Here is a 21,212-nt window from a genome sequence, read left to right as displayed (position 1 = left end):
ACTTTTCCTCAAGCCAGGCCCCACTCACAGGTGACGCTCACCACAATACTGGCTACACACCAGGTCTGCTGCTCCCGGGAGCCCTATTTTCTTGAACAAGTGGGCACACTCTCCCTGTTTGCCATTCCCTCAGACCCTAAGTCTGTGGAGCTTGGGGCTGACAACCCTCAGCGAATTTTGCTTGCCCTCCGGTAGCCATGCCCCTGGTACTTGTGCAAGAGACCTCAGTTGTCAGCAATGGTGGGAGAGGTAGCTGGGGGTTCCTCACCACAAGTCCTGAGTCACTCCTGATTCCCTCAGTCTCACTATCATGCTCACGGGAGAGCTGGGAGGGGCCCTTAAGGTTTCCCTGCTGTGTGGAGAGGGAGAGCTACATTGAAACCTGTCGCTTCCAGTTTCAATGTAGTTATCTCCTCTGCTGCATTCTGGTGACGTCAGTTCTCTGCCATGGTGGTATCCCATGCAAATGGCGACAGTTCGTTCCCTTTTACAGGTGACCAATGCAATGTGTGGGTCCTGACTGGCTCCCCCAAGCCCCGTCTCAAACTTGTGGCCACTGCCTATAAAGGCTCGGATGGTATTAACCTCCGCAGGTTCAGAAGGGCTGACCAGTTGTTTCAGCAGGATCGTTTAGTGCTGAGTCACAGCGGTTAGTCTGCGAGACTCAGAAGAAAGGGAGCTTGAATTCAGCTGGTCCAGGCTCAGTGTGTGTTCTAAGAGGCCCAGACTGTTCTCCCCAGATCCACGTCAGCTCAGCATTGCTTAGTGATCCTGAGCAAACAGCATTTAAATGGTTTACAACTCTCTATGCCTTCGTAGCTGAAGAGGTCAGAGACTTGATCTCTCCTCACCAGCTGCCATGTTGGATCCCCTAAATTTTAAAATTTAACAGTTAAAAAAGTTATCAACCTCTAATGATTTTAGTGCATCTTCATACATTTTTAAGCCTTGTGGTTTTTTGACTCCAAGTTACTATTGTATATGTTACTGACATAATTCTGCAACATTGGCAAATGAACTCTTATAATCCCAAAATTTAAATTTAAATATAAATGTGTCCCCTCTAACAACATTTTACAGATATCAAAAAGCAAAGGCAATTTTTGTGTGTGTTTTGTTTCCTTTTACTGAATCTTCCTCAAAAGCACACAAACTGTAAATTACTAGAACAATATCCAAAAGGCAGTACTCTGAATGAAGAAAAAAAAGGTATGTAAACAAGAAAATAACAGAAGATAATTTAATTCTTATGAAATTGAAAATCAAATCATAAAATGTCATGAGCCTTGGAAAATAGAAACTCTTGTTATGATGAGTATTATTACTGATATATATATATATTATTTACTGCTACCTAAATATCCCTACTCTAATGTGTTATGAAACTGGGTATTCTTAGGCATGGGATTATTAGTCCCTGTCAAAAATTATTTGATGGTTTTGACTTAATTTAATAGGTCAGGTTAATCAAAACAAACAAGCTTCTATAACAACTTAGTCTAATTTTACTGTAAAAATTTAGAGATTTTGTAATGATAAACATGTCAATTGTTCCCTGCAAAGAGTTTAAGGTCCTTGGCTGCCCTCTAGCAATTAAAATATTGTTAACTTTAGTAAATATGTAAAGAAATAATTGGAGTGAGATGGTATCTTAGGGTAGTTTTGATTTGCATTTCTCTGACCGCTAGCGATGGTGAGCATTTTTTCATGTACTTGTTGATTGATTGTATGTCCTCCTCTGAGAAGTGTCTGTTCAGGTCCTTGGCCCATTTGTTGATTGGGTTATTTGTTGTCTTATTGTCTAATTTTTTGAGTTCTTTGTATACTCTGGATATTAGGGCTCTATCTGAAGTGTGTGGAGTAAAGATTTGTTCCCAGGATGTAGGCTCCCTGTTTATCTCTCTTATTGTTTCTTTTGCTGAGAAAAAACTTTTTAGTTTGAGTAAGTCCCATTTGTTGATTCTAGCTGTTAACTCTTGTGCTATGGGTGTCCTATTGAGGAATTTGGAGCCCGACCCCACAGTATGTAGATCATAGCCAACTTTTTCTTCTATCAGATGCCGTGTCTCTGATTTAATATCAAGCTCCTTGATCCATTTTGAGTTAACTTTTGTGCATGGTGATAGAAAGGGATTCAGTTTCATTTTGATGCATATGGATTTCCAATTTTCCCAGCACCATTTGTTGAAGATGCTATCCTTCCTCCATTGCATGCTTTTAGCCCCTTTATCAAATATAAGATAGTTGTAGTTTTGTGGATTGGTTACTGTGTCCTCTATTCTGTACCATTGGTCCACCCGTCTGTTCTGGTACCAGTACCACGCTGATTTTGTTACTATTGCTCTGTAGTATAATTTGAGGTCTGGTATCGCTATACCACCTGATTCACACTTCCTGCTTAGCATTGTTTTTGCTATTCTGGGTCTTTTATTATTCCATATGAATTTCATGATTCTTTTATCTATTTCTACAAGAAATGCAGTTGGGATTTTGATTGGCATTGCATTGAACATATAGAGAACTTTTGGTAGTATCGCCATTTTGATGATGTTGGTTCTGCCTATCCATGAACAGGGTATATTTTTCCATCTTCTAAGGTCTTCTTCTATATCTTTCTTTAGGGTTCTGTAATTTTCATTGTATAAATCTTTCACCTCTTTTGTTAGGTTGATTCCCAAGTATTTTATTTTTTGGGGGGATATTGTGAATGGAGTAGTTGTCCTCATTTCCGTATCAGAGGATTTGTCGCTGATATACAGGAATGCATTTGATTTATGCGTGTTGATTTTATACCCTGACACTTTGCTGAATTCATTTATTAGCTCTAATAGTTTCTTTGTAGACTCTTTTGGGTCTGTTAGGTATATAATCATGTCATCAGCAAATAGTGATAATTTAAGTTCTTCTTTTCCTATTTTTATGCCTTTAATTTCTTTCGTCTGTCTAATTGCCCTGGCCAGTGCTTCGAGAATTATGTTGAACAGAAGTGGTGAGAGAGGGCATCCCTGTCTTGTTCCAGATCTTAGAGGGAATGCCTTCAATTTCTCTCCATTCAGAATGATGCTGGCCTGTGGCTTATCATAGATTGCTTTTACAATGTTGAGGTATGATCCTGTTATCCCTAATTTTTCTAGAGTTTTGAACATAAAGGGATGCTGTACTTTGTCGAATGCTTTTTCTGCATCTATTGAGATGATCATGTGGTTCTTATTTTTAAGTCTATTGATGTGGTGAATAACATTTATTGATTTCCTTATATTGAACCAGCCTTGCATTCCAGGGATGAATCCTACTTGATCATGGTGTATAATTTTTTTGATATGTTTTTGAATCCGGTTCGCCAGAATTTTATTGAGGATTTTTGCATCTAGGTTCATTAGAGATATTGGTCTGTAGTTTTCTTTCTTGGAGGTGTCTTTGTCTGGTTTAGGGATTAGTGTGATGTTGGCCTCATAGAATGTATTTGGAAGTTCTCCCTCTTTTTCTATTTCCTGAAATAGCTTGAAAAGTATTGGTGTTAGTTCCTCTTTAAAGGTTTTGTAAAACTCTGCTGTATACCCATCTGGTCCTGGGCTTTTCTTAGTTGGTAGTCTTTTGATAGTTTCTTCTATTTCCTCTATTGTTATTGGTCTGTTTAGGTTGTCTATATCCTCCTGACTCAATCTGGGCATATGATATGACTTAAGAAATTTATCTGTACCTTCACTATCTTCTATTTTATTAGAGTATAAGGATTCAAAATAATTTCTGATTATCTTCTGTATTTCTGAAGTGTCTGTTGTGATATTGCCTTTTTCATCCCGTATGTTAGTAATTTGGGTTCTCTCTCTTCTTCTCTTCGTTAGCATGGCTAAGGGTCTGTCGATCTTATTTATTTTTTCAAAGAACCAACTTTTAGTTCTGTCTATTTTTTCAATTGTTTCTTTTGTTTCGATTTCATTAATTTCAGCTCTGATTTTAATTATTTCTTGCCTTCTACTCCTATTGCTGTTGTTTTGCTCTTCTTTTTCTAGGATTTTGAGATGAAGTATGAGATCATTTATTTGTTGGTTTTTTCTTTTTTTAAGGAATGAACTCCAAGCAATAAATTTTCCTCTTAGAACTGCTTTCAATGTGTCCCATAGATTCCGATATGTTGTGTCTTTGTTTTCGTTTAACTCTAAGAAGTTTTTAATTTCCTCCTTAATGTCTTCTATATTTTGAGCAAAGCAATTTATTTTCTTACTTAAAGCAAGACTAATACTAGTAATTCTTGTAATGATTGCCATAAAGATGATTTATATTTTTATGTGGCTTTATGAATCCATTGTCTAGCATAAGAGAGATGATTCTATTTTAATTTCTACCATTTATCTTTTTGGGTCTCATTTCCCCCTGTAGTAACATTTGTAGAAATGACAAAAAATAAATCATTACTTAAAATATTGAGATTTAAAAATGGATTTTGAGGTTAGTATATAAATGTTTTGTAAGGGATAGTGCTAGATGTATCATAGTTTATGTAACAGTATGTCTAATAGATATAATTTAAAATTTAATGGTTATATCAGGTTTTGGAAGTCAAAGTTTATTTAAATAATAAGCACTTGTAATTTGCTGTGTTTTCAACATAGGATAAGTAACTTTTTTGATCATTCTTCTCTTGTTCTCTGTCTCATCATCCATCCCACGTTCATAATGTGCTAAATAGTGACAGATATATTGCTGTACAATGACTATATCAAGGCAAAACCAGCAATTTAGTATCAAGTCCAAATATCTAGTTGAGAGAGTTTTGAATGTAAGAGGTCATATCCAGCAAGCAGAAATGGAGGTTGTATTAAATGACTCAAATAAGGAAATAGTCAACATATTACAGTTCACTGTGATGCTTTAAGCATGTTCTTACAAGTAAAAAACAATATATGGGGCAGAAAAGAGGCATAGGAGGATAAAAGAAGAGGGAGGCACAATCTGTGGTTTCTGCTTTCAAAGAGGGTGAACTCATGATACAAAATAACCAAGTCACTTCAACTTCGACCCTGGACATTTGCAGGATCATAATGGCCTAAACAAACAGGGTAGACCTTATAAAAAATATTAACAAGATTAATGATTCAGTGACCTCTTTCTTTTTCTTTTCTTTCTTTTCTTTTCTTTTCTTTTTTTTTTTTGAGTAGGAGAATATCATAGAATGAAAATGGTATCTAGGGAGAGTAATTTCAGAGAGCCAACTTGTTGAATAATTGAATGAGAGTTGTCCAGCATATGAAAGGTTTATTTCTGACATGGGCAAAGGAAGGGCAGTGGAATTGTTTGCTGAACATTAATGGAAAGAGTAAAGAGAAGAATTAAATGAATCTATGAGATTTTAAATTTCTTTCTAATGAAGATATGTAGACTTTTGTTCTATGCAGCCAATGGTGGGGCACTTACCACCTCAAACATGATTGGCCACACCAGATATTTGAAAGTGTATTCTTCCATTGGACCTAATACTGATACTCTGAAAAATATATTTAGTGACTCTAATTTTAATATGAACAGATATTCAATATAAACATCTGCATATACTGATTAGGATTAAAAATCACCTGGGTTGAGGATATAGCTCAGTGGTAGAGTGCTGGCCTAGCATGCATGAGTCCTTGGGTTCAGTTTTCCATGATGAAAAAAAGAAATTGCAAAACTACCATTTTACAGGTCATCATAGGTACAATGCAAATATAAGAATATTTTATAAGATCTAGGATATTTTTTTAAAAATTATTCCTATTGTTGTCCTAGTGCAAACAATGAAAACAGGTCTCAACAGACTGTCTTTTATAAGGCTGGTTTTCATTGATTCTCAGGATGCTATGTCAGGACTTTTATCCTCCTGCAATATCATTTTAAATATGGTGTCCCATCTTGGGAAACAATGTCATTAGGAGATGATATACTTGGGAGCTAACAGATTGCCTTTACAATAGTTACTAGTCTTCATAACATGCAGTCTTTGTTTTCTTTGCTTTTATATTAAAACTGCATAATGAAGCCTTATTATATTTTTACTAGTTCATGTACCAGAGAGGAACTTCACTCATGGATAAAAACATAAAGGATTTCTCAGAAAAGGAAACTGACTCATTTGAAGATTTAATTTACCATCCAATTCCTAATTCCTTTGATTCATCAATACTTCCTAAGTTTTAATAGCCCTTTCCCTCCAGAATTCCAAGTCTTATTTTCATATTATTCTCAGTAACGAATATAATGATAGCTAAAGTTACTAAATTAGCTATAAGGGTAACTAACGCTTGTTAAGTGTGTCTAGTGCTATTCTGGATTCTTTGTAAGTATGAAGCTATGTAATCATATTACAAGAACTTTGAATGAACTAGTAATATAACCCATATTTTAAGGAAGCCCAAGGTTTGAATAAACCTAGGCAGTTCAGTTCAGGACCCTGTGCTCATTGCCACAATTCTAGGACAGAAAAATTCCCACTGATTTCCATGGTTCCATATCTGCAAGACTTTATTTAACTGTATGTACAGACAAGCTGAAACAAATATCTCATAGTAAAAACCTTTGAGGAAAGATGAATACATAATGAATACAAAAAAATGAATCACAATTATCTTGGAGACCAGAGAAATATAGCTAATTAAAATTAATCAGCTAATGAAAATTATCAAAGTCTCACTATGTCTTCATTGTCTTAAAGTTTAATTTGTAAAATATTCACTTGGAGTGTATCCATTGACAGCTTAATGTCTTAGAACAGTAGTTTTTAAACTTTGTGAGCTTCCTTCTGCTTTTAAAAGTTATTCTGCACTCAAATGTTTGCTTATGTGAAGACTATCTATATATATTTATGTTATTAGAAATTAAAATTCAGAAGTCATTAAATATAAAAATAATTTGTTAATTGTTAGTTCATTTAAAATATATAATAATATATTCATTATATGTCTATCAACTAATACTTTTTAAATACAAGTACATTTTATGGGGCTAAAGGTAAAACTCAGTGTTGGAGCACATACTGTACACGGGTGAGGCTCTGGGTTCAACTACTAGAGTGCATGCTACACAAACTCCACCCAAACTACATTTCCAAGACAAAACTATTCAGTGAGAAGAGTGATATTGTTTTTCATATTTGCAAATATCTCTAACATTTGGCTGAATAGAAGATAACTCCATTTTCATATCTGTTTCTACATTTAACCTGTTGCACTACCACAAACAAGTTAGCCTCTGGTGAATGCCAGTATAAGCTTGTGTCAAAAATAATGAAAGAAGTAAACAAGACTTTGGTGATATCATGAAATTACCATGGCAATCTTATGGACTCCCTGAAAAGTTTCAGTATGCTCAGTGATCCTAGATCACCCTTTTCAGAAATAATATGTTAGAATGATGGGCTAGGAGAAGGACAGACCTGAGGGTTTCCATTAGATTATTACATAAACCCTGGGTTGTTCTATTTTCAGTTGTCCAACCCTGTCCCCTTGCCAAACACAGCTTTATAGAATGCTTCAAAATTTCTAAGGGATTTAAGTGCATTAAGTCCATTTCTATTCAAGAGATAATCAATAACTTTCACATATTCACAAATTAATTTTCTATTTAAAAGCTTTTTATGAAAGTAAAAAGCATAGAAATAAGTAATGACAAATTGAAAGTATTATCAAAGCATTTTGAGGTTTGTAGTGAAATCCCTGGATTTTTTATTGTGAAAGAGCAAGGGTCTCCTTCAGGAACTGGCTTTTCCCCATTTGTGTATTTCTCACATTAAGCAATCTGTAACAACCGATATTCACTTGTTTCCTCAAAGAGGATTCTATAAAACCTGGACCTAAGGGTTAGAGCTATGTGCTGTCTCAGTTTCCCAGAAACACCTTGCACTGTTGGCAAGACTCCTTTGCTTGATTATCTTTGCACAGAGTCTGAATTCTTCCTGCAGGAGCAAAATCATTCATGTGGGGACAGAGAAACAGTCTTTCTTTTATGAATCAGCTGCTTGTGCTGAAGAAGACTGAAAATGAACAAAGATATAATCTAATGTTAGACAGTAATAAGTCCTATAAAAATAGTTAACCAAGGTATGAACAAAGAGAGAGACAGGGCATTTGATAAGGTGGTCAGTGCCATTACTGAGAACTCAGGTGACATTTGTCACAAGACCTAAAAAGATTGAGGGAGAAGTCCATTTCTGAAGTAAGATCAGTCTGAATGCAAGCCATAGAAAATGTTAATTCTCTGAGGACAGAAGTAACTTGACTTATTTGCAGTTGAGGAAACAGCAAGACAAAGTTTGCTGGAGCCAAATAAATGGTGGAGATTAAGAAACATGGGGTGCTAATAGTTCCAGGACAGCTCATAAAGTATCATGAGAAGACCACGATAGGTTATCACCCTGCGTTACAAGAGTGCACTAAGCTATTGGGAGGTGGTCAGTAGGAGAGTCTTATTCAAAGGGGCTCATTCCTAATACAATGGGGATGTTGCCTGGAAGCAGGTAGCCCAGTGGGGAAAGATGTGCTGGAGGCTTTCCCTAGGATACTCACCATGAGGGAAGAATGATGTTTCCTAAGCACAGAATATTTAATTTCTTTAAAAAATTCCTGAAAAGCACTGTTTTCCTATGCAAGAAGTTTAAAATGTTTAAAATTCTTCATTCATATCAAAAAGTGGTGAGAAATAAAGCTGTGGGACTCAATATGCCATCCTAATATAACCTGGGAATTTAACCCAAGAGTTGAAACAAAACAATCACAAGGATTTAGGTTGTCACTAATTCTATGTGACAACTTAGGTACCAGAGGCTTGATTCTTTGATCTCTATCATGAATTCTAGAGTTTGAAAATAAAACCTTTCCTCTCAAAGACATTTTCACTTACATGCAATTTGGCCTCTAACAGGGTCTTTCCAGTAGCTTCCATAGCAACTTTCAGGGATTAGACATGGAATGAAGCCTCTTTTCCATCCCCAGATTCCGTGATATATTAGTTTAACATGGTTTATTGACTACCTCCTATATGAAAGGATTTTGAAATATTTTTCAAACCAATGTATATAAACCTCCAAAATTTGGGAAGCACACTTGGAGGCTGGCCAATAATATGTTGTCCTGACAGTATTAAGAGTGGAGTATTTTCTTCTGTTGGGAAAAGTGTAAATAGGGAAAAGGCAAGATAAAGTACATGTGGCAAAATGTGAAAAGTCTGTGACTCCTCCTAGAAATTCCAAATAACTCTCATGGAGAGACAGGAAATAAAGTTCATCCAGGAAGTTTCAGTGGTCTTCCCTCCCCTACTAGGAAGAAAAGTTTGGCATTCATTTTCAAATACACTGACTTCAATAATTCACATGTATAGATGAATCTTCCAACTATTATAATATAGACTTGTCTCCCTCATTAATGATATATTAAAATCTTTAAAAGCTGTTGCTCAAAAAGATTGGTTCAATAAGATTGGTTAGATCAATTAGGAAAGGCCTTATAAAAATTCTCTTAACAGTCTGATGGAATTCTAAAGTTTGAAAATCCTGCAGAATGAAAAGAAAACATCTAAAATGACTATAAAGCGTAAATCACAGTGGATTGGAACTGATGTAAGAAAGAGTGCATGTTGTGTTTACATAGAAAGCAGAATTGGGCTTTACAGGAGGAAATGTGACCAGACCAGAAACAGGGCAGCAATGAAGTTATGTAAGTTGTCAACAGTTTGATAGCACCATGACTTTGACCATGAAACTGTTCCATGATGTGTGCCCTCATGAGAACGCTGAGGTTCCTGTTTCCATGATTTTGTACTCTATGCTTTGCTTTGCTTCACATTCTCTATATTGAAGAATCTGGAGTAGAGCAGCTTTCTATTTCTCAAAAACATTCCATTTCATCTCAATAGGAGGAAGACCTTTCTAACATGTGGGACATGAGTAGTCACATTGGGTCTGGCCTAGTGATCCTCAGGTGGGGTGTTTGTCATCAAATACAGCAGTTATCCTTGGCGAGGATCAGTACCAAGCAGCAGAGAACTCAGCCCATCACAGGTTGAAAGCAGAGCACTGCAGCACCAAGGGAATGAGGTTCTTGCTCAGCTAACGATTGTTGAATTAAGCTAAGGCTTGTTGAATATTTGTTGATACTTGCCCTCAACTAGCTTTGAACTAAGAATAAATATACCTGAGCAGCTATCTCTGACAGAGGGCAAGATGGAAGCACCCAGTAGAGAATATTATGAACAAAATATTCTTTTCCCTGGAAGTGTCTTTCTTACTCTGATTTTTCTACTCCTTCTCATTTGCAGGCTCCACCTCCTTTGCCACAGAAATGAACTCACCACCTGGACTGGCCCATCAGGGAACTCAAACTTCCCCAAAGTAACAAAGGTTTCAAGGTGGAGACATGCTCTATATGGAGACCACCCAAGTTCTGCAGTGGCTGACTGCTGTGAAAGAGAATCTCTCTGCATCTGAGATCAAGAACTAAACAAGCCAGATATATGTGCCACCCTGTGTGGCTTCTGTGCATGGGAACAAGAGGACACAACATGGCTGCATTTTCCTCTCATGGTGGTGCTAGTCACCTACTAGACTGTTGAGAGCCACAGTTTAGTCAGAATGATGCCTGGCATTTTTGCCAGAGGGAATGGTTAAATGGTGACCCTGCTCCAGGATTAGGGTGGCTCTGTGATTAGGACAAATCCTGCTGGGATTAGGGTGGATCCTTCTGCCTTTCAAGCCTGCTACTTTGGAGTCCCTGTTGAGTTCTCCCAGGGTTCTGGGAGAATTGGCACATGGAGCTCAGTGGAGGCAGTGTGTTCCTGGGAAGTGTGGGTAGAGTGCTGGTGAGAGTTTGGGAATAAAGGTTGCTGTTTGAACCTACAAGGCTGTGTGGCAGCTCGGTTATTTTGTGCCCAGCCATACCGCGGCACTAGACTACTGTTAGAAAGGCCAGGCAATCTCTCAATCTCAGCTGCTTCCTTTTTGTCCAATAAATAAAGGCTATCCCTGCTCAGAGAATGGAGGGTGGGTTTGGAGTTTTCACTCTGATCCAACCCTTGGGACAGTCTCCATTTCCACAGCCAAGAAGGTGACTGAACATTCTACAGCCAGACTGGATTTCCACACAACCTTGTTCTGACTTTTGTACTATCACACACTGATGCACGAGTTAGTTCCATGTCACAAAGTTGGATGACATGTACCAGTAAGCATTAATTTTGAAAGACAAAACATGTCAGTTGGGCAAGGCTTTCCTACAATGCCATTGGTAGGCCAGATGTTCTCTTACCTGATGGAATACACCCACCGCTTAGAATCTCTCTCCCAATTCCTAAAATTGAGTACCCTCATAAGAAAACATTTCTTCTTAACTTTTTTAAGCAGACAAAAATATTTCAATTGTTAACTAGTCATAGGAATTCTTCTGGTTTCTCCCTCATAATTATTTTAAATTTCTACAACAAGTGCTTCTGTCAACTCAGTGACAGTGCCATCATTGCTTTTAAACCAGATCACCCTGTAGATGAATGGGCTACACCTTCAAGTTGCAGATGCACAAAGTAGACTGAGGACATGAAAACTGCAGGTACTGAATAAACCCAAATGTCCTCAGAGGTCAACTGGCAGTCACTGCTCATTTGAGATTAAGAGCTGTCGTGCACTGCAGATTTATGCTACACACCCTGCCAACTCTGCAATGGAGGAGTCAAGGTTTCTAGCACCCATGATCCTGGGCAAACTCTGTACAAGACAGCCAGAGTTGGGTGCTATTGTATGTTACAGGGAGAACAGCACAGATCATCAGACTGAGCAGCACAATTTCATGGGCCTCATTTTTCTGCACAGAGGTGGTCGACCATCTTTCACTTTTACTGTGTCATATGTTAGGAACTAACAAACAGAGAAGACAATCAAAGGGATCTTTGGACAATGACAAGAGTTGAAGGTGCTCATGGAATGGCTTTATTTTGCATTACTACTAGTCCACATCTGCAATTACATTTTTCACTTTCGGACAGCTTCTCAATGTGTTAGGGATGATGTTCAGATAAAGTTGTACCCTACCTGCTTTTTATTGGCATGAACCTCTGTTATAGGTTTACGACTCTATTTAGCTCAACTGTCTGGTATCAAAGTTCCTCAGGCACATTCCCACAGTGCAAACATCACACCACCCAATACTCACGACTTTTTATTGCTACTCTATTTTCTTCCAGTAACATATGCTTCTCCCAGAAGGTGGTGATCAAATGTACTTAGAGTTCTGTGGACTTGCACACAGGTCAAGCCTTCATTATCCACTAAAGAAATAATTGAATAATTCATATGGACTTTCTTCATTGAATTTAACTGACCTCATCATGTTCTACTCAGGAGTAGGGACAATTACTATTAGTTTACACACTGAGCCAAGACCTCATATGAGTTTTAGAAAAAAGTATCCACAGACAAATTGGAAAATTTAAATAGGATTTAGTAAAACATTTCTCTACAAGAAAAAAATGACTGGATATTAATGAAGCATTTGAAACCAAAAGAAGTGAATAATTTCTGACAGACTATACCAGGAAGAATGGTCACACTGCTGCATTGTTTTATGCATTGTCAAGACTCTACTTTTTATTGCAAGAAAGTTTTGAGGTGAAAAGATAGAGTTATAGGAGCTTTAATGCATGCATAGGATTAAACAAGAGACAAGTGTAGGCTGGTAGGTATTGGCTAGAAGAAGTAGTTCTATGTGAATGTGCCGAGGGGTTTCCATTTTGTGCCTGGTGAGTTGCCGGCTCTGTGCTTCCAAGTGGCCATGCCTGAGCTGCTTTCTTAAACAACATTCTTCTGACAGGATGTTTGGCCTCATACTGTGCCCAGAGTTAGGAACACAGCTGACTGTGAATTACCTTTGAATCGAAGAAAGATAAATTTTTCCTCCTCTAATTATTCTAGTCATCTCTTTCATACAGACAAAAAAAAGCCACCTAGAATAGAAATAGGTGTCAACAGGTGAGTTGTTTGCAGTGACTTGCCTGAATATTTGGTTCAGAAAGTTGTGGGGACTTTGATAATTGGGATAATACTTTGAATAGTTTGGAGATGTAAGCTGGAAAAGCTCTGAACATTGTTAGTGAACTTATCATGTGATTCTGGTAGAAGCTCTAAAGAACAAAATGCTGATAGGATTGTTGCTAGGAAACACTGTGCTCATGAGTTTGCACAGGAGGAGGATTCTGCTGGAAAAGTTAGTAGAAGATATTTATGTTACATTCTGGCAAAGATATTGTCTACTTTATGCATATTTCCTATTACATTCCTGTGGCTAAATTTAGAGGTGATATACTCATTACTCTGATGGAGTAAATGTCAAGGAAGCACAGCATTCAAGCAGTGATATGGATGTTTCTAGCAGCTTTTATTCATGTTTACTGGGAGAAGGTGGAGCACAAGGAAGAGTGTAAGCTTGCATTCTGGTCAGAAAAGCGAGAGTGATTCTGAGCCTCAGGAATTGTGGTTGTTAATGCATTACAGTCACCAAAGAGATTCTAAAAAATTACACAGACACAGTAGAGAAGTAGCTTAAGGTCATTTCAGGAATTGGCCAGATTCACAAATCATGTTCACAAGATATGAATATACAAATTCTACTGAGAAGAGAAACTACTAGGAAGTTTGTTCTCCATGCTCACTCAGCCACACAAAACTTGCCCCTTCCATGGTCCTCAGAGGCTTGGCTACTGCTTGAGATGGGGGCAGACAGTGGCTTCCAGCATGTGGTGCTGGTTCTGCAGACATGCAGGATCCTGGAGTTAGATGGTCATAAAGGCTTCCACAAGATTGCAAAGGTCGGCCTGGAAGATAAAGTGTAACAAAGTGAGAATTCATGTAAGTAGGCCCTGAGAGGGTCGTGTGTGTAGTTGTAGAAGTAAGTTGAAGCTTCAGTAGTGACCCCTGGGACTAAGAGATGCTGGCAATGTGGACTATATGTCAGGAGATTTCTGGCTAAGGATACAGTTAGCCTATGTGAGAGGACATGGGTCAGGGCTGCCCAAGTCCTTTGGAGCCCACTGTCCACAACATGTGCCCAGATGCTGAGCATGGGGAAAGAGGACTTGTTAGCCCAACTACATTTAGGTTTTGATCATAGCCAGCTTTACTTTCTGTGTGCCTATTTCTCCCTTTGGAATGGAAATACCTACTCTGTGCCACTGTACCTTAGTTATACATGAGTTGATTTTGATTCCTACAAGGTCTGAAAACCAAAAGTCTAATTTGAGTCCCAGAAGAGACTCTGAACTTACAGTTTGGGGCAATGCTAAAACTATTTAGATTTGGGCATCTACTGGAAATATACTGCACACATTTTCCAGGGTGAGATGTTAATAGCTTTGGGGGATCATGGGTGGCATGTAAAATTTTGGAGTTCAGTGTACCTCAAAAGCTGAAGTGAGTCAATGTGAGAATAATCAGAGGTGAAATTATTACATTATGAGATTTGTGCCATAATCCATGAATAAATCCATTGGGTGGATTCATAATTTTGAAGAAGTGCTGCATTGGTTGGTAAATGGAGAATGTGCGTGTCTGGAAGAAGGAGGTCACTGTGGGCATGTCCTTGGAGATTATATTTTGTCACTTGGTCCTCCTTTCTTTCTGCTTCATAGAAGCCATGAGTTTAGAGGCTTCTTGCAAACTACCCTTCTTCCATGATAGTTTTTCTCACCTCATGACCAGAGCATTGGAGCTGGCTTCCCATAGGCTGAGACCTCTGAAACTCAAACTTTCTGCATCAACATGGGTCAGAGCAGAGCAGACAGCCTAACATAGACAAAGAGATCTCTGAGAAATGTTGTCCTCAGCAACAGCAAGTATATACTATCTACAACCATACAGCAAACTCAATGCAAAGTGGATCAAAGTCCACCCCAAAGAAATGTTAATGGAACAGAGGAAACAGCCCCCAACAGATTTGGAGATAGCCCATGCCAAGAAGTGATAATGAAGTCCTTCCTGCCCAGATTACTTGTTTGTCCCACCTGTGTCCCAACCCTTCCCCCTACATTTTATCACCAAAATTATAAGAAGGGGAGACAACCGCACTTCCATGGATCCACCTCTTGGGTCCCCTTCTTCCTCTGGGAGAAATCTTTTCTGCTGTCCTTTAATAAACTTCTAATTTCTACTCTGACCTTGCCTCAGCATGCTACTTTGGTGTTATTCTTCAACATTGGGGAAGCAAGGACTCGTCACCAGTCAACAGCGGTAATATATTTGAGGTCCAATCTCGGAGATTCTTCTACACCGAGGTAATCCCTCTCCACGCACCCCATGTCTATCTGATGTGTATCTTTCTCTTTCTTTCTGGAGGGTGAGGTGGGCACCCGATGACTACTTAAATGCAATTAGTGCAGCCGCCACTCTTCAAGACTCGGGTAAGAGGTTTCCTGGCCTAGGCAGCTCTCAATCACCTGTTCAATACAGAGCAAGCATGTTGGGTTCTGCCAAAGCCACTTCCAACTTTTCTGTCTGGGCCCGCAAAGCAATTGGCGTCAGTACACAGTGTCCCAAATCCTGATCTGCCTCGATGGGTGGAGGTGGAGGAACGAGTTTGGAACAACTGAGGAATTCTGATCTGGGCTACACTCAGATGTATTCCTAAGGTTCCTTTCTTTTGAGCCCCCCCCCCAGACAGCCCTCAGGGGTATCTAAGGTGATCAGTAGATGAATGGCACTTAGGGAAAGCCCTGATTACATTTGCTTCCATATGGGCTATGCAACACTCCCAAATCTGCATCCATTCCCCCCTGGATGCTCCCCTTCCTTCAAAGGTCTGAAATGTTAGCAATTCAGGTTGTAGGACTGAGAGAAAGGCATGAGATAATTAGTAAAATCTGCCCAGGTTCCCTAAGGTTCATAGGTAACTTTCACTAGTCTGTTTTACCGCCCCTATGTGTTCTCTTTAAGCTGCTAGAGAGGCATTTTTAGAATCAACTCCTTCGGAAATCACTCTGATAGAAAGCGCTACCTTACAACCAGTAGATATCCCTTAACCCTTAGGCAGTTCCTTTAGTCTACAGAGCAAAGGCAATAAAAGAGTGCATGATTCTCTTTTGCAATGCGTTTTTAGTGGCCGGGAGAATAAGCAGTAATGCCCTTAAGTCTGAATCCTCCCAGGGTCTCTGGAACAGGGCAAACTGAGACCCTAGCACTTTGCTAAAGGGGACCAGAAACCCCTTGGCAAAGCAAGGTGAGAGACGGGTTTTCTGGATCATTTAGGAAGCTCAAGCTTAGGGAGACATCCCTAATGAGAATAGTTTTCTCTGGCACAGCATGGGCGTCTGAGTCCTGTTTTCTTCTCAGTCAGATAGGAGCTTCTCTCTCTCCAATACACCAGGTGCACCACTAGAAGTGTATTAAAAATTGGGATAGATTTGACCCTCAGATGCTCAAGAAAAACCGCCTCATTTTCTTGGCCTGGCCTCAATACAAACTCTCTGATGGTGAAACCTGGCCACCAGAGGGAAATATCAATTTTAATACAATTTTACAGTTTGATGAAATTTACAAAAAAAGGAAATGGTGTGAGGTGCTGTATGTTCAGATTTTCTTTGCTCTAAGGGAAAATCCTAAATTATGCCAACAGTGTAAAGTAGACTTACCTATGATGTCTGCCATGAAGAGAGAAAATCTTGGGGATTCACTGAGGAAAAAGAATCAGGAGGACCCACAAAATCTCCATCTGCTGTGTCTGCCCCAACAGTCAAACCAAATATATTACCTCTCCAGGAGATGCCAGTAGGAGAATTTGGGCCAATCAAAGTACATAACCCTTCCCCCTTCAAGACCTAAGGCAGAAAAAAAATGACTACTGGAAAGTTAGGAGATATGCCAGATTGCCTGGGTTTGGACCTAACCAAAGGAGCTAATCCTATAAGTAAAAGGAGAGACTGAGGGACTCCCAGCAGCTGCCAAAGCCATTTTGCTTTGGGGAACCTCCTCATTCCTTCCCTGCACTGTAAGGATTATTCCATCTCTGTCTACTTAAAAATTAAAAAAAAGGGGGGACACTGAATGCAATAAAGTCGTCACACTGAGACCCTTGATTTTACACCTGTAGTTGCCCCTATGTGAATACATCTGGTCCACTCATGCGGAAATCTATGGTGCCACTGATGTAGAAGTCATAATTAAATGGGAGTTAAAAACCTGGAGAGATTTTTCTCTTATCTGCTCTGTTTTAAAGGTTATTATAGATTGTTTGTTGGGGATGATCTTGGCTAAATGTGTATCTAAAAGATGATTTTTCATTGTAACAATCTAATATCTAAATGAGTTTGAAGCATTGCATAATCTTGCAGTTAAAAGTTGGGTTTAGGTAATTGTTTAGTTTGTGATTTCAGATAGTTCATGCTAAATACTTAGGATGGAAAATTAAAGAACTCCACTTTCAAGTTGGCAAGTAACTCCCAATCATTTAGTTTTATTTTTTTTTTCATCAGTTTTTGAACAGGGTAGCCTGAGAAAATTTCACTAGGTGTACCAGTGCATTAACTTGGGCAAGGATAGTAAATTATGATGTGGTATCTGTTCTCCTCAGTGTGTAGGATTTAGAAAAAAAAAAGTGTTGAATTGGAACGTTGGTCTGGCTTATTAAAATGACATTAAATAGCAATAGTCTTGAAAATTTTTAAAGCTTAATTTTGGATATACATGGTAGTGTGTGGTTCTCTTTTGAAATTTTTTTCAGGAGATTTAATGTAACTTAATACTACTTTAGAAACTTCAGAACAAAAGATATGGCTCAATTATCCTAAAGAAATTTCTTTTGATGGTAGAGATCCTATTTTCAGTTTTGTGTGAGCAGGTTTTTCTAGTGTAGGAAAATGTGAAGTTATAAAATTTTGAGAATTGTATCTTAAACTTGTATCATAATTTTCAACATCCAAACCTGAAAATTGTGACTTAAGGTTAAAATGCCTTAGGCATAAGGTTTCTCTTCAGAATTCCAGTTTTTCTTGCTCCTCCCAGACCTCAGGCAGGATTTAAGTTTAAATGCAAATAGAAGAAGCCTGGAGCTCAGTAGGAGACAGATCTGAGGCCCAAGGGAAAAAAAAGAGTAAAAGTGTCTTTTTATGGGAACTCAAACTAGTCCAAACCAAAAAGTAAATGGTATGGCATTTATTAATTACTGGCTGGTCATTTTTTTTCTAGGACTTTTGCCTTTTCTTAGATTCTGTATTTTTTTTTGAGCTCATGATTTTGATCCTACAGACAAGTTAATGTTTTTCTGATAAGTTCTATTTTTGATCAACTGGAGTTTTTTTAAAACATTGCAATGAGATTTCACCTGATAAAAAGCTACAAGGCCTTTACTATTGTGTTATGTGTTACACTTGTGTTACGTGTTGTGTGCCGGTATGTCTGTGTGTGTGTATGTCCATATATCATGCAGTGATATGACAATTGATAGATAAATGAGGAGCACTCATGAAAAATTTAAAAAATGGATCCAAATATCTTTGATTCACATGATTCAAATTTAGATGAGGTAAACAGATAAAAGTAAAGACATCTTTAAAGTTAAGCTTATAAGTTTTTCTAGGTATTCAAAAAAGGCCCTAATAAAATGTTGATGTCTATGAAATAATCTGCCTAAATTCAAAAATTTACAAGTATTGTTTCAAAATGTGAACAGAATGCGGTTAACAGGTGAAAAGAGAAACTAGAAGGTTCTAGGTATGGATTTAATAGAGGGAAAATATGTTTCTGGATAAAAGTCTATATAATTAAGTAATTAAGAGGGTTTAAGTAAGTGATATAAAGAAGGTTTGTGTAAGTTGGTTATAAGTGTAAGTTTTGAGCAAGAAATCTTAAAGAAATTAAACAGCTGGTTAAACACATACTGTTGTTTTAGAAAATTGTGCTATGTTATTTCTTTAAAAGCTAAACTTGGTTAATGTAAAAGCATCAATGTAGTTGTGGTGCTATTAATGTGTTCATATCTTCCAGGTATACAAGTCTGTAAGGTAGAAGCTTTAGAAAGAGCGTTTTATCAAGCTGGTGTCCTACAGTTGTATGGTAATTTTAGGCTTAAAAGAAAAACATGTTGGAGATTTATTTATATCATTTGTGTTCTATAACTGGACTTATTATCAATAAGATATGTAAATTTCTATGTTACTTTTTATACTAAGATACAATTTAAATTATTTTTAAGTTAATGAGAGCCTAATCTGTGTAAAGATTTTATTGTAAAACACAAAAGTACTTTGCTACTTTTCTATAAAAGGTTAAAAGCTTTCAGCTTTTCTTTAATTCATGTTTTAGTTGTGATATTATATTGTGTTAGCTAATATTCATGTAAACTTAAACAATTTATGTAGGCTTTGTAAAATGATGTTTAAAAAGTAAAGATCAGTTTCAGAACTACAGTACTTAAGATTTATGAAGAGCCCTGCCTTACCTGAGATAAGACTCTGTGTCCCATCTCACAATTATGAAAGAAGTAGGCCAGATTTCAGTACATTTAAAGTTCTGTCCAAAAATTGATTTTTGTCAAGATTACTAGGATCTCAAACAGGGGATTATAATGTATAATTCTGCCAAAAATCGAGGTAGCTATTGCTTGAACTAAATGTTTTTACTCTTGTTAATTTTATTTTGTAGTTTTCTTATAAATGGTCTAAAGATTGCCTGTTAGTGTTTTGCAGAGGTACTGATTTAAGAACACACAACCTGGGTTAATTTAAGATAAGGAGTTATCACCTACGGGATAGAGAGATAGATATTAAAGCCCAGTACTCTTAATATAAGGCTGTTGAAACTTATTTGCTGGATGTTTAAGATTAAGTTTTAAAATTAAAGTTAAATTAAAAGGGCCAAGAAAACCAATATTTGGCTCTTGCCTTCTGAGTCAGTCTGAATCCAGGAAACAGGGGACGTCTCCAAAGAGCTTTGCAACTCTGGGCCACATAACCTCCTACTCAGGGAGATTAATGAGACCACTGGAGGACAGAAAGCCAATCAGTGCATTTTCTGTGAAGAGGAGGGTCATCAGAAAAGGGAGACATCCCTGATGCTTCCAAGGGAAGCCACATGGTCAAGCAAGGCCTGGACCCATCTTAGGGCAAACAGCACTACTGCTGTAAAGTTCCCCCAGGACTCCCAGGGAAACTCAGCCGACTGTTAACAATAGATAGAAACAAGTCAGTTGACTACTTCATCTTAAACACCTAGCAAAGACAGTTAAAGCCAAAACACAGCTGTTCCTGGGCATTTTAAATGATAATAATAGTTAAATGTAACTTCCAAGAATAAGTAAACTGGAGGCTGCAAAAGAGATTCTCAGACAGAAATGCCTGATAACTATTAAAAGGAACTGCCAGAGGAGTTTTTAGTTTGAGGCCTACAGATATTCCTAACCTACACAGGTAGGCTTCGTGTTTGCTAGTATGGTTATCAATCCCTAAGTAACGGAATTAAAGATCTCTCTATTAGACACAGAGGTCATACTAATAAAAGAATTTTGCAAAATCAGATGACATTAAATTATTAAACTCTATCTTAAGGAAAAGGACATATGTAACCCTAAAAGTTAAATGTTGTGTTTACATTCCTGACAATTCTGGTAATGTGACAAATATCTTTAAACATTTACATGCTCAGATAGAAGCCATGTCCTCAGCAATTTTGTCATGGAAACAATATCTTAGCTCCTGGTTCTCTGGTACTTCCTGGTGGAAAACATTGTTAGTCTCTGTCTTTGTCATCATACTCATTTGCATATTCCTGTGCTGTGACATTTATTGCTGCATCAATCTGGTTCCAGTACTAATGAATTCTTGTTTCTCCTATAGACCACCCATCACTCAAATGGCCTTCCAGTCTATTACTTCTCAATCAGACTTCTATCATGGACCACTCGATAGACCCTATTTTTAAAGGGGGACTCCAAATTGCTTGCCCCACATTGTCCCTTTTCAGCCTGAAGAAGCCATAAATATTTTCGCCCCTCTTCCTTACAGTAGTAAGGAGTTCCCAAAATTAGAGGGGGGAATGAAGCCAGATTTAAAATTAGGTAGTCAGTGTAGTTAGGTAAATTGGGTCTAATATCGAGTGAAATCTAAAATGGAGGCCATGCCGAGAATGATTCCGGGGAAACACAGGACAACTCATGGAATGTTAATGAAGTCCCGGAAAGGCCCTAGGCCAAAGTCCACCCCATAAGAGCCCCAACAGA

General features: G+C 37.9%; 1 long non-coding RNA gene across 2 annotated transcripts in view; it reads left to right on the top strand.

Annotated features, from left to right (window-relative positions):
- Window positions 1–10,864, top strand: part of LOC144370605 (uncharacterized) — a 55,701-nt gene extending 44,837 nt beyond the window's left edge. For both annotated transcript variants that reach the window (XR_013430515.1, XR_013430514.1), the window contains one exon: window positions 10,285–10,864. This is a non-coding gene — a long non-coding RNA (uncharacterized LOC144370605). The remainder of the gene's footprint in view (window positions 1–10,284) is intronic.
- The last annotated feature ends 10,348 nt before the right edge of the window (window positions 10,865–21,212 follow it).

Source organism: Ictidomys tridecemlineatus, chromosome 14, assembly GCF_052094955.1.
Source record: "Ictidomys tridecemlineatus isolate mIctTri1 chromosome 14, mIctTri1.hap1, whole genome shotgun sequence".
Classification (NCBI taxonomy): Eukaryota; Metazoa; Chordata; class Mammalia; order Rodentia; family Sciuridae; genus Ictidomys; species Ictidomys tridecemlineatus.
The sequence above is the reverse complement of the archived record's forward strand: the minus strand, read 5'-3'. Positions and strand labels throughout refer to the sequence as shown.